Raw genomic sequence first — 14,280 nt, 5'->3', positions numbered from 1 at the left:
CAAAATACATTTGCGATCACCACATCAGAGGTGTCGATAAGTTTAGAAGCAGGCTTTCACGCCAGCGGAATCTCAAGCTCGGGAAGAATGAAGCTATAGAATATTTTCTTCATGTCTTTCACCTCCCTGGAACTTGGCTCAAATTAAGTAAGCTTCAGGGCTTCGGTGTCGATTGCCTTAGCATTAAGTAAGCAGTAAGCCACTATGACACATGAGCCCCTTGCCACCACGGTGGGGTGAAGGTGGCGAAGCTCTCTCCTCTTCGGTATCTATGGCTCTAGGGCCTTCGGAGGAGCTAACCTTAGAGGAAGAGTTGGATGATGAAGAGCTGGAGGATAACTCAACTCTAGCTACTTTGGTAGCTTTTGTTCCTTCAAGTGTCTCGGCTCCCCCTCCACTGGTTCAGCAACAACGTGCACATCCGATGACTAGTCCTCATCATCGCTGAGTATGAGCATGGCAAGGTCCATTTGTGTAGAAGCACCAGGCTTCAGCGAAGCAGTGGGAAATTCTTGTGTGCCCTTCAGAGGCGCCTGTCGAAGGGGCATAACACGAATGGCTTCTGAGCCTTCGAGGACCTTTCGTCGCCCAAGTCATCGAAGGACGTTTTACAAAGTCTCTTCTTCAGGGTGGGAGCTTTCTTTTTTCTACATCCTTGCGACCAAGGGTTTTCATTTTTCCTCTTTTTCAGACTTTTAGCAACAGATGCTTCGCCAGTCTCGATGTTCGGGGAGCGGTCATCTTTGACTTGACTCAATGAGGACGAAGGTAACTTTGGCCTATCCTTGTAAACAATACCTCGTAGATCAAAAATCCAGTTGAGCCGGCGACCAAGAGCCTGGTCGGTGCAAAGTTGAGCCTCGCCTTGAGTGAATTTCCCCAAGAGAAGGATAGCTCGGGTCTCCACTTTGCCCATTGTCAAGTCTGTTCCAAAGCACATAATGTAAAGAAAAGATAAAAAACCAAAGCACACTTAAGAAACAGGATAATGAAAATACCTGTGAAACCTCTAAAATCAGGCTGAGGACGACAGAGTCCCTCCGGCCCTTTATCACCGAAGGTTAGGATGGAGCAGCCTTCGCTGAGGGGCCACACCCCAGATGCCACGAACTCTTCTAAGAGGTCGCATGTGCTCAGGTGCTTCGCACACCTGGTGAAGACTTCAAATGCCGCCCTTTAGGAGTCATTTAGGTTCCCCTTAACCTCTTCGCACTTGGACACAAGATACTCCTTTCGGTCTACCTTATGGTAGAACCACCGTTGTGTCTAATCCTTCGGCCACTGGTTTTTGTAGGCCACGACAGGCGTCGCGAGTCTAGTAAGTGAAGTTCACACAGCCGTAGTGAGCCTCGTTTTGCACACTGGACGTGAAAACTGACTTCAGTTGGTGGTAGAGTTTGTGGGCTGCAACGAAAGCCCTGGCCGAGGCCATTGCTCCTTCTAAACATGCCGCCCAAGCAAAGAGACTGAGCTAAACGATGGCATTCGGCGTCAGCTGATGGAGGTAGACTTCGAACAGTTTCAGAACCTTAGGCACCATCTTGTCAAGGGGAGACGAAGACCTGCTCAAAAGTAGTCCACAAAAATGATGGCTTCGTATTCTTCAGGCATTGGAGTTTCTTGATCCTTTGGAAGTCTAACCTTCGAAACATCGCTGATCAGGCCTTCCTTGATTAGTCCGGCTACGACCTTTTTTCAACCTTGGATCGCTCGATCCAGTATGTCTTCGAGCGACCAGATTTTCTTTTTGAAGCCATGGGATCTCTTAGGGCTTTATGTGAGAGATTTTGTACGAAAGCAAGTGATTCAATGATTGTGCAGTAAAACAAGTTAATCATCAGGCAGTATATATAGCGGTTAAATTAAAGGCTGATAGCAGTTGAGAAGACGTGAGTTGGAAATTGAGCCATTGCCCAAATGACGGTTAAGAACGATCCAACGGCAACTGCCGTTTGTGAATCCTAAACGTCGCGTAGGGATAAAATCATCAACCCAGTAAAATTAGAACAATCAATTGACCGAAGGGGGCTATCTGCTAAAAGACAAGACGAGTCACAAGAGGTCTTCGATGGGCCGAAGGGGACGGCATTTGGTTATACCATCTGATTCGCAGGTTCGTCCCAACAAAGAAGAACCTCACCTGTGAGGGGCTATTATTGGGGAATGGTCTCACGAGCCCCCTTTGGACTGTGAGTCAAAGACCTCTAATGGATACAGATTACTAATGAAGTTCACAATTGTTATTTGAGGATATGCTTATCGCCAAAGGTGCCATTTGGATAAGTGACGAAGGTAGCACCAAGCCTTTGGACCAATCAAAGGCCTACCCATGTCGCCCTCAGGAAATCCCCCGAAGGGGGCACCGAATCCATCACCGCAGGCAGAGCCTCTAAGGGGCCTTCAGAGGTCAGCCGAAGGTTGATTCGCGATGTCGTGCCAAATCCGTTGAGGGTATGCCGAAGGTGCCGTGTGCGATAGACTTTCAGGGGCCAGGCTGAAGGGGTGACATTCGTCGGAATCCGAGGATGATGAAGGGTGAAATTGTAAAAATACCAATGTACTTAGGAATGTACCGAATTACCCCTGAATATGCCGAGAATACATTAGTTAGAGGAGTAATGATGTAAATTATAACACAGAGTGGTTGAGTGTGGGCTATAAATAGGTCGTCACTATACCTAAAATGACAGTTGACAGTAATGATATTGCACAGCTTCCCACAAGTGCGTGTCACCGTGACAAGCCTTCGACTCCCTCTAAAGGGCCGAAAGCCCACTCCTGTGTTCGGTAAACAAGTTTCCAACACTGGGCTTATCACATAAGTGAGATTAGTTTTTTCCTTAGATTAATCTTCACATCTTCGAATTGGAATCTCTCCTCCAATGTGAGGCTCTAGTGGCAAAAGGCATGCTTGCCACTGGCTTCCATTCTTCTATCGGAGGCTGACAAAAAACCACCACTGTCCACACCCATGGAAAAAGGCTCCCCTCCCCACTCTGTTCCAGAATGTTTTTTTTCCCTTGCGTTTCCAAACTTCTTATAATATAAGATATGACATATATATGTCCATGTAATGCGTGCACTTAAAAAAGTTGGACAAGCAGCGAAAAGCATATGTTGACTATCTCAAAAGCAACCTATGAAATCATCTTACCCTGTTGAGACTGTGAAATCATCCTGCATCATTTGCTTTCTTGTGAACTACTCCCTCCATTTGCTTTCACTTGTTGACATGGTGAAATCATCTTATTCTTTTGAGTAAATTTCAAAAACCTACAACTATTTTAATATATGCTGTAGGAAACTATAATTTATGGTATATATTTCAAAAACATACAACTATTTTGACATATATTAAAAAAACTATAACTTTCTCACCGTGAATCTACCTATCATCCTCTATAACATGTAATAGAATAATTAACTAGGGGCCCACCTGTTGGCAGAGGGTGACATGTGGACTCACGGTGAGAAAGTTGTAGTTCTTTTAAATATGTGTCAAAATAGTTATAGGTTTTTTAAATGAGCACTAGAAGTTATAGTTTTTTTGCTACATATGTCAAAATAGTTATAGTTTTTTAAAATTTACTCTATTCTTTTTTTTTTTGTTAATTACTTGCTCCTGTTTTAATTATTCGTCCTTCCAGACATCCGAATTTGAGATGGTCTCGGATAGAAACTTTTGTCTATTACTTTCTTTTCTAATTAGACACTAGTAAAATTATTAAGAAGTATAATGATGTGGAAGTGCTTTTAATGATAAATGGTTGTAATAATCTAATTAATTTTCTGTATATTAATGGCCAGATTTTTTAAAGGTTGATTCACAGCTTTCAAGATGATAGCTATTTGGGAACGAGACGGCTGTGTATCTTTGTTCATCTTTTGAGAGAAAAAAAACTTATTTTGGGTGGAAAAACATCAACTCTTTAGGTATCACACCTTTTGCTACCAAGGATTTTGTTCATGTGCTAATTCTCATTAAGAAGTAGTTCCATACATAAGAAAATATATGCTGAATGATATTACTCATTTATGCTCTTGATCAAGACAATTAGACCAATGCGACTGAACTATAGACTTTTCAGAAACCCCCATTTTTAATTTAGTCCTCTTTTACCGCAAAAAGAAAAGAAAATATTTTTTTTTCCTGATCTATTGGTGGTTAAAGGTGTGAAACAAGATAAAATCTTTTCTTGTCTTAAGCTTAAGGGCTAATTAAGATTCCATTCGCATATCTTCTTAACAACTAATCGTGACTTTGTTTTATAACCTGATTCCTCACTCGACCTTGATTTATAAACAAGATGAAGTCATGCATGTGAGCTGCATGTTGCAGGCATGTCTCGCTTACACTCACCCACCCTTGATGGGGAGGAAGCAGCAGCTGGACTGAATCTCATCTAGGGCAGCCAAGAAAGAATATACCCATTTGTTCTATCCATTTGGTGTATGTTATGCATATACTCTATCGACGAATTTATATATGCATGCAACCAAGCAATGTTTGGTCAAACATGCAAGGTTTGGCCTGGATATATAACATGCCATCTCTTTGATTCTTGTTTTTAATTCCCCATTTGGATAAAAATCCAAGGACACCATCAGCTCACATGATCATTTGTTGGTCACTACATCTTATTTAAGCAGCTTCATAGCATGAGCTGTTGAGAGATACTGGAGATTATAAAGTAACTAAGCAAGCATGAGCAGAAGAGATCAGAGAGAATAGAGCAACGCAATCCCTGCACACACGCTCCATGGATCGATCATGATTGCTCTCGACCCGACGAAAATGGATCGTTTGGATCTTCGAGTTCATCCTTTTGACGCATGATGCAGACGTCCCTTGCAAGGAAGGACATGGTCTTTCTTGGAAGCTTCTCAGATTTCGGCACATTTGTCAACCACTGAATACACCTGAGGCATGAGTGACCACCTGGCAGTTGGCAGAACTACTGAAATCGTAGCATACATAGCACTCATCATGCTCTTCTTTGATAGTGGTTTCCATCAAGTTTCTTTTTTTAGAAAAAAAAAACTATGAATCAGCTATGAGATCAGGTTTGGGGACTGAAAATCTCCTTAGACCAAGAAGGTCTCAATGTTGGTGAAACACTTGGAACTTGAGAAGATGAAGCCAAGTCTGCGTTCGACTTCTGTAGTCAATTAACACTTAAGGCTTTTTATAAATACACATAGGATCATAACAATTGGAACTTGATGTTACGTCAATTCATAACGTAATTGCACCTCCAATCGTCATGACGCATCCCACAGAATGATTAAGTGGCTACTTTCATCTACTCTAAATAACAACACAACAGAACAGGCTCAGGACAAGTCAACCATAATCAGCTCCAGCTGCAACTTTCATGCTACAACTCCATTATATTGCAGACGCTAACACACCTTCATACAGCAGTGACAGTACAGTCTGATGCTTCATGCAAGCCACACTTGCACGGTATCATTTATTCCTAGTTCGTATAACTATAGTTACTCGAATTCTGACAGTTAGGAACTGTCTTTCAGTTCTGTGGGATTGAGATGATAGTTTTCTCGATCATTTCTTTAAGGTTCCAGCTACTGTTGTAACTGACCTTGTAGGTCCAGTAAGCCCAACCAAACGAGGCCTGACCATAGACTCCCATCTGCGCATCCGCAAACTTCCTGACCTGCTCATCCGTTGCATCATTCACTGTCCAATTCGCAGTCCATTCCCCTGCACGCGCACAACAATTCTGAAATAACCTACAAGGCAGAACAACCGGTCCATCCTGTAGCCCATGTAAGACAAGGTCGTGCTATGAAACACATGAATAATTTTTATAGGGTTTGCAGATTCAGCAGATTTTTTCAGAGTTAATTGTCAAAATGAAAATATCTTTTCTTTTGGAAAAAGAGAACTGGAGTTAAAGAACATGCATTTTTATCCGCAGGATGCAAAGAAATATGAATTATCTAGTTTCAACTTTGAATGTAGCATGAAGAATTAAGAGGATTTCATGAACATAACTCTGTGCACCTTTGCATGAACAGATATAATGCTTATTTGGCTTCATACTGGATCTGACACAGAGTGAATGTACGCCCTACAAGTCTAGTCCCAGAACAACAGATAAATAAATTTGTATCCATACATGTGTTTTTCTGGTACTACTGTACATCCATTGGAGATGTGATCATTTAGAAGTATTCTAGCATGGGTACACCATTCTAGGTTCCAAAAACTAGCACTGGGGTGTTTAAATGTAACTTAAAAGAAATCAAAACCAGCCACTTCTGCCAACAGGAAGGAGAGCAGAAGTCAAGAAAAGAAACATGAAGATGCTCCTAAAAATACCATGCAATGCTTACCAACAAATACGAGTGCGCCTTTTGCCTGCATCAGACTCTTCAACTGGCTCAACTGCTTTTTCTCCACAAAATCAATGTTTTGTGTCCAATTCATGCTGGAAAACTTGGACTCATACAGGTTGTAGTAATGAACGTCAAGGATGCAATTACGGAACTTGCTAGTGAAGTTCACAAGCTCAGTCGGGTCACTTATATTGAGTCGGTTTGACATGATCACATAAACATCAGGGCGTTGCACTTTCGCTTTAACTGCTTTGTACCCAATCCGACCTTTGGTGCCTGTGGCTCATTGAGCAGTTCAATTGCCAGTAAGCTTTTCCTTGAAGCATACTTACCAAGTTCATCACAGCATCCTTAAGAACTTTACACACCCAAGTCAAGCATAAAAGTTAACGTTTCATACTACTCCCTCTGTTTCATAATGTTTGTCCACGCCCACCATTACATACAAATCAAGAAATACTGAAATTGAGTGAAAAAATACATAGAGATGACCATACTACTCCTAATCAATGCAAGAATGAGAGCAAGTAACTCATCAGCGTTGGAGTAAATGCATGAATGCACTCAAGGGTATAGCAGAAAAATGGACCATAAAGCATCCTTGGTTACCGCAATGGACAAACAATTTGAGACAGATACTCCCGAGACCATGGACAAACATTGTGAAACGGAGGGAGTATTTGTGACATAGACTAGTCGTGTCCAAGAATCCAGGTGTGACTAAGGCTATAAATCTCCACCTGTACACTTCAAAGAGCTGTGTTTTAATGGAAGCACATATTTTATATTGACAATTATATTGGAGAAATCTAAACAGTAGAAACGGTGAGCACAGACATACATGTAACATAGGATCTTAGATAGTCAGAGCACAGACTCAAGGTTTAACGCTATGCAGTAGTGCAACCGAATCTTATGACTGTCAAATCACAATGCACAACTTACAAATTTTAATGCTTCTTACCAAATCCAATGAAGAATGTTTCGCCTAGCTACAGAGATATGCTAATGAATGTTCTGTATTGATTTGGTCCATGTTTGGGCTTGCCAAAGTCAAACTAGCTGTGTGCTTTTACAAAAACTTCCACCCAAAGCTGAATGCTCTGGATAAAATTAAAAAAGAATTGCCTCACCTAACTGCAAGAGCTTCAATTACTTGAACAGTATGGTCAATATTTGCATCACTGATGCCCCAACCAATAGTACCATCTCTGGATGCACTATGGTCGTGGCCGTTCTGTGACCATGGTGCGGCATGAAGATCAAAAGGATGAATGTCAAGCCTCTCATCTTTCTTTCATTTTCTTTTGGAAAGAAAGAATGGTAGATGTTATTTAGATTATATTTTAGACCATCTCAAACTCTCAATACTCAGTTACCAAAGTGGTACCCTAGAATGAAGTAGTATTCCACTAGATTGCCATCTATAAAGTAATGTGAACAAGATGCATGTTTCTTGTTTCTTTCTGTCCATAGCATATTCGGGTATGTGCAGCAGAACAGTATAGCATTACACTGATAGATACGATTGTATCTTTATATTTAGTATGATAGAAACTAAATTGGCAACATGACTTACTCTGCCCAATCAAAAGCCTTGTCTAATACCGTTTGATAGCCAGGATAACGAGGAGGATGACAGGACGGACTGTTTGTTTCATTTGTAATCCACCATGCAATTGGAATACGTACAGCATTCAGTCCATTTGATGAAATGAAGCTGAAGTCATCTTCAACTATAAAAGTATTCCAATGATCCTGCAATGATGCATAGAGAAACCATTAAGATTAAAAAACGGTAATAATGAAAGTCAGATGAGTCTGAAATTTCCTGTCCCTTAAATTTGTCTGGTTTCAAACGAGTATAAACCAAATTTATGATTCCATAAAACTAGAGGACATATTGCCCTTTCTTCAGAGTAACGGAAGTATCATAGCTGATACAAACATAATAGTTGATCAACAGTAGAGGAAACACACCTGTAAGATGCTTACAGCTTGTTCTGCTCCATAGAAGCTGCATAGCTGAGTGTCCCCTTCATCTGTCCAGTTACTTGTAAGTTAAAAACAGATGGATCATTGTTGTTCCAGCTTCCAGTTGCTTCATTATTTGAGCTTACTGAACCTGACTGCTGGACCTATTTACATGAAGAAGTATCAAACATGACATAGCATACCAAATGGTTAATATATCCAAACTGTTTTATCATTGAATGATAAGCTATTCTAGATAAAGTGTGCACATTTTAAGGCATACAGTGTAATCAAAATAGCAATAGAAAAAAAGGTGTACCGTTGCCCTTTATCTGAACACAATACTTATAAGAAGGTAAGAAAGTTACCTTTTGAGTAAGGTCTCAGGTGGTCATAATCTGACAATAGTATTTCCATAATAAATGAGAAGTGCAATATCATTTAGCAAATAGTAGTTGAGGTCCGTAGCAACGTTTTCTTTTATTTTGCTTGTCTATGGTGTTTTTTGAGCTAATTCCCACAAATGACACTATCCATAAGCCACATGGATACAATTTGAAATAATCTGAAATATTAAACAAATTTACAGAACTTCAATCAGAAATAGTATCTGTAACTTTCTAATGAATCAAAATGGAAGTAGTAATAATGAAGTTTTTTAAAATAAAAAATATTATGATAATTCACTCCCCTGACACATATCAGCTTACTCCAACCATATTTGGTAACTTGCACCCTTCTCACATATGAGTTACGAACAAAATTTGTTGTTTTTAGGGTGCAGTAATCAGGGCTAGGTAGGTTTTTTAAGTGGTACACAATCACAAAGATTGACAAAAGGAGTGGCCTGTGGGTAAAGAATAGCCAGGACTGTACCATTTGAATCTCTGTTATTCATGCTGGGATCACAAATGTGGTAATTTGTTTTCTTAAGACCCGAGTAGGTTAAGCAACTAAGGTAGTTCGGAGAACTCAACAGCAATGGAATTTCAAAATAAAAATGCACATCATGACATGGACTTCTGCTCATAATTGCAAGGAATTAAATAAAAAACACTGGAAGAGCAGTCAAATGTTATTACAAATTACATTTGGTTTTGAGCAATATACCACGAGCCAGTGAGTAATGATCAACAAGTATTGTATGAATACCTGAAAGAAGTATCAAACATGACATAGCATACCAAATGGTTAATGTATCCAAACTATTTTATCATTGAATGACAAGCTATTCTAGACAAAGTGTGCACATTTTAAGGGATACAGTGTAATCAAAATAGCAATAGAAAAAAAGGTGTATCGTTGCCCTTTATCTGAACACAAGACTTATAAGAAGGTAAGAAAGTTACCTTTTGTGTAAGGTCTCAGGTGGTCATAATCTGACAATAGTATTTCCATAGTAAATGAGAAGTGCAATATCATTTAGCAAATAGTAGTTGAGGTCCGTAGCAATGTTTTCTTTTATTTTGCTTGTCTATGGTGTTTTTTGAGCTAATTCTCACAAATGACACTATCCATAAGCCACATGGATATAATTTGAAATAATCTGAAATATTAAACAAATTTACAGAACTTCAATCAGAAATAGTATCTGTAACTTTCTAATGAATCAAAATGGAAGTAGTAATAATGCAGTTTTTTAAAATAAAAAATATTATGATAATTCACTCCCCTGACACATATCAGCTTACTCCAACCATATTTGGTAACTTGCACCCTTCTCACATATGAGTAACGAACAAAATTTGTTGTTTTTAGGGTGTAGTAATCAGGGCTAGGCAGGTTTTTTAGACAAAAGGAGTGGCCTGTGGGTAAAGAATTGCCAGGATTGTACCATTTGAATCTCTGTTATTCATGCTGGGATCACAAATGCGGTAATTTGCTTTCTTAAGACTCGAGTAGGTTAAGCAACTAAGGTAGTCCAGAGAACTCAACAGCAATGGAATTTCAAAATAAAAATGCACATCATGACATGGACTTCTGCTCATAATTGCAAGGAATTAAATAAAAAACGCTGGAAGAGCAGTCAAATGTTATTACAAATTACATTTGGTTTTGAGAAATATACCACGAGCCAGTGAGTAATGATCAACAAGTATTGTATGAATACCTGCAAGAATTTCCCATTTGGAGCTTTTATCCGAGCTTTGTTGTCCTTGTTAGTTATGACCTGGAATTCCCCAGCTTGGCCTGGAGAGGTTGCCATTGCAACCAATGCATCACCATTGACGCTGATGAACTGATTTTGGTTAGCACGAATCTTGAACATATGGTCAGAGTTCTCCATTTTCCAAAGCTAACGAAAAAGTGAAACCATGATAAGTTCAAGGCATTTGTGATCTAAATTTACTTTCATTTTCTGTCAATAAGGACTATGCAGCTCAGATGAGAAAATCTCAAGAAAAAAATGGTCCAAACCATGTGGGTCACAAGTTTAGGATGGATTCGTGAGATTTCAATACATCATGCCCATGCAACCAATTGAACTTAAACAACGTGTCCCCAAAACTCCAAAAATAAAGTGATCATCTACATAATTTGATATTCTAAAAATTTTGTGTGCCCAAGTTGAGTTTTCATGTTTCAAGAAGTGAAATCAGAGAAATTTATGTTTTGATACTCTTTCATGGCAAAACTGTGTTTACAAACAAAGGGCTATGAACTGTGGCGAACATACGCCATCTTGAATTGCGAGTTGGCCATAGTTCATAAGCATGAGCTCACATACAGTACACACTGGAGTTCAGATTTTTCACAAACCACAGATCAAAATTTAAAAAACCATTAGTAGTGACCAAGCAACAGCAATTACTTCATTTTCGAGAACACACTAAAGGGCTTGCACACATTTCATTAATGGCTTTGATAAGACAAATTAAATTGCGAGTGGAGTAAACTAGGCAGGGAAAATAAATCCTCACCCTTAAGGTCTCCCAGTCCCGAGCCTTGCTCTGGTCGGCCGCAACCGTGCACCCGCCGCCGCCCGCGGCACTCAAGAACATCTTCCGCGTCACAGACCAGAGGGTGATGTTCGTGCCATCCTGCAGGTGAGAGGGAATACCTATTAGACGCCATGGACGGGCTTTCCAACCTCCAAGTGAAACTATCTTGCCAAGAATGGCCCATCCTCCACGGACTCGCGTCTAAACAGAACAAGAATGCCTTGGATCCGGGAGTTGGATGAGCGACTGATTGAGCTTAGTGCCGAGGGAAGGGACCGGCGGGAGGCTGTGAGCACGGGGGCTGGGCGCGGCGGCACGGCCATGGCTGCCGGCGGACAGATGAAGAGGGCAGACGGCGAGGAACTGGAAAAGGAGAAATTATGTGCTGGGAGTGGATACACCATTTTTCGAGTTCCCTTGCAGAGTGAATGGCTATTTGGAAAAGAGTAACAGGTCTAGAAGTATTTTTGGCCCATATTGTTTCCAAGAACTTTTAGAGTCCAATTCAAATTTGCACTATATCCTAAGAGTTTGGGTGAAAAAAAAACTTTAATTTCCCAATAGGCACCACATGTCTATCTTCGGGAAAACAAAATCCCAGGTCGTGGCTACCTGTAGAGGAAAGCGTACCAAGGTTGTCTGGATCGCAATATGAATTGTATAGAGTTGATGTAGGATCACAATATCTTAATTTTATCACATTTGTAAGATCACAGAGGATCCCTGAATCATATGTAGGATCATGATCGTAACAAGAAATTTTTATACATTTAGTATAAGTATGAGTATAAGTATATCATTAGTTAATGTTTATTGGTTTAATTTTATTTCTATTAAATGGTTATAATTCACTTATGAAACATTTAAATGATTATAATTATACACAAGTTAAATTAAATAATGTTTAAAAATATGCTTACCATAAATTAATTTGAATAAGTACACACAAATTTACATTATTGTAGACTATGTTTTATATATACATCTTTCAAACTCCGATACAACCATGATTCACGAATCGATCCTGTCACACAAGAAAAGAACCTAGCTAGAATCGTGTGATCTTGTGTACCAAAATTGCTCACTTTTTCCATAAGTCTCGATTTGGCACGTGTCATTTTATTTTCTATCAATTCATGAAAACAACTACCTAGAATTGTAATTTGTAATAAATGATTTGTCTTTTTAACTTCTCTGTTCCAAAATGCCCAAATGTGGTGTACCATATTTAGCTTAAGAAATGGTAATTGTATGAGAGTGCGATATGTTCTTAATCGGCTAAGCTACTTGTAATTAACCTTTTCTTGGAAAAGAAAAGAAGAAAGAAAAGGTTAGCAAAATATTTTAACAATTTAAGGCTATTTTCATGCATTTTTCATATCTGGAGAGTCAAATAACGATTAGGTGCTCCCAGCCTATCAAAATAGTTAGAAAAAATTATAATATATTTTTGTAACATAGGGTGTGATATCACCCCCACAAAATTAAAACCTAAAATACAATTTATATGAGGAAAAATAAAAAAAAAGTCGAATTTCAGTAAGGGGTGAACCATCCTAACTCAAATAGTTCGGGGAGTTGAACAATTCGAAGCTTTGTACGGGTTAAGTGGACAAACTGATTAGTTAGGGTAGTAAAATAAAGTTTTTCTAAAAAAATAATATAGACAGTAAAATACGAACCGAGGCAGGCTTGAACCTGAATAGCCTAGCTTGCTAGTTTAGTTCCATAAAAGTGGAATAGGATGGAATACAAGGACCATCAGTTACCATGAGAGCTTTGCTGTCCCCATGGGCGAAGAGCTTGGGCGTCATCCATCCCTCCACCACCAGCCACCCTCCGAGATTGATGGCCCTGATTGGCGGCGAGACGTTGCCGAAAACAGGGGAGGAAGCGACCAGGATGACGAGATGTTGCCAATCCAACCATCAAAAACACCTTACTTGCCATCTTCCCTGGTTGTTTACTGATGCCTATGAACGCAAAGTGCGGAGTCGGTAACCATTTATAAGCCACTGTAGCCATGCATGGATGACAGCATATGAGGCCAGCCCAAAGGCTGTGCTCTAGTTGTCTAATGGAGTCAAGTCAAAGTCAACGCATACAGTGCCAGAGCTCCTAACCAGCAGGCGTGGTCAAGACGTTATACTATTCATACATATATACGTGGACTCTAGATATATCAGACAGACTTTAAGAAAAGACATTTGCGTTCGCCCAAAGGAAAGCGATGAGTGCGAGTTCCTATTTAGGGTCTAGGCTAGCCCCTATCAGGACCATCCTAAATTGGTCGGAGTCATTTAGATAAACTTCTTTGAGCCGATCGTCTGGACAGGTGATGACATGGACCTTCACCGGGTGATCACTGGGCTTGGTGTTCCCGGGCTGTGACCTAGGAGTCAGCTCGACCATGTTGAGGCTCCTTTTATCACAGTGCAGTGCCGTCTTTGTGTTGCCAAAATTGGTGATGCCCCCTGGACCAGAGATCTTGATTGTCTGGTAACCATAGTGGGCGATGGCCATGAACTGGGCTATCGCCAATCGCCCCAAGATTGCGTTGTAAGCGGTCCCGAAGTCCGCTATATCGAACAAGACCCTTTTGGTCCTGAAGTTACGAGTAGCTCAATTTGCGCCAATGGCTTAGCTGAGGAGCCAGGGGTAATCCTGAAGAAGAGATGAGATGGTTTCAACGCGCTCTTTGGAATCTGCAGGGCATCCACCATGTCGGCAAAGAGGAGGTTTATAGAACTCCCTCTATCGACCAGTACTTGACCCAATCGGATGCTCTATACCATGGGTTTGACCACGATGGGATAGTGACAGGGCGTTTGATACACACGCAGTGGTCTGCCTGGCTGAAGGTGAGGGTTACCTCTGACCACTTCAGATGCGGGCTCAGGCCCGATGTGGTCGCCCACACCTCATGGACCACCGACTTGTATTCCCTGTTTGAGGAATATGTTGCGGCGTCTCCAAAGATATGGTGGATCGTGTGATCGGC

General features: G+C 40.4%; 1 pseudogene; it reads right to left on the bottom strand.

Moving 5' to 3' along the window:
- Positions 1-5,344: 5,344 nt before the first annotated feature.
- LOC133907192 (probable glucan 1,3-beta-glucosidase A) lies at positions 5,345-13,802 on the bottom strand (annotated as a pseudogene).
- Between the last annotated feature and the right edge of the window lie 478 nt (positions 13,803-14,280).

This window comes from Phragmites australis, chromosome 24, assembly GCF_958298935.1.
Source record: "Phragmites australis chromosome 24, lpPhrAust1.1, whole genome shotgun sequence".
NCBI lineage: Eukaryota > Viridiplantae > Streptophyta > Magnoliopsida > Poales > Poaceae > Phragmites > Phragmites australis.
The sequence above is the reverse complement of the archived record's forward strand: the minus strand, read 5'-3'. Positions and strand labels throughout refer to the sequence as shown.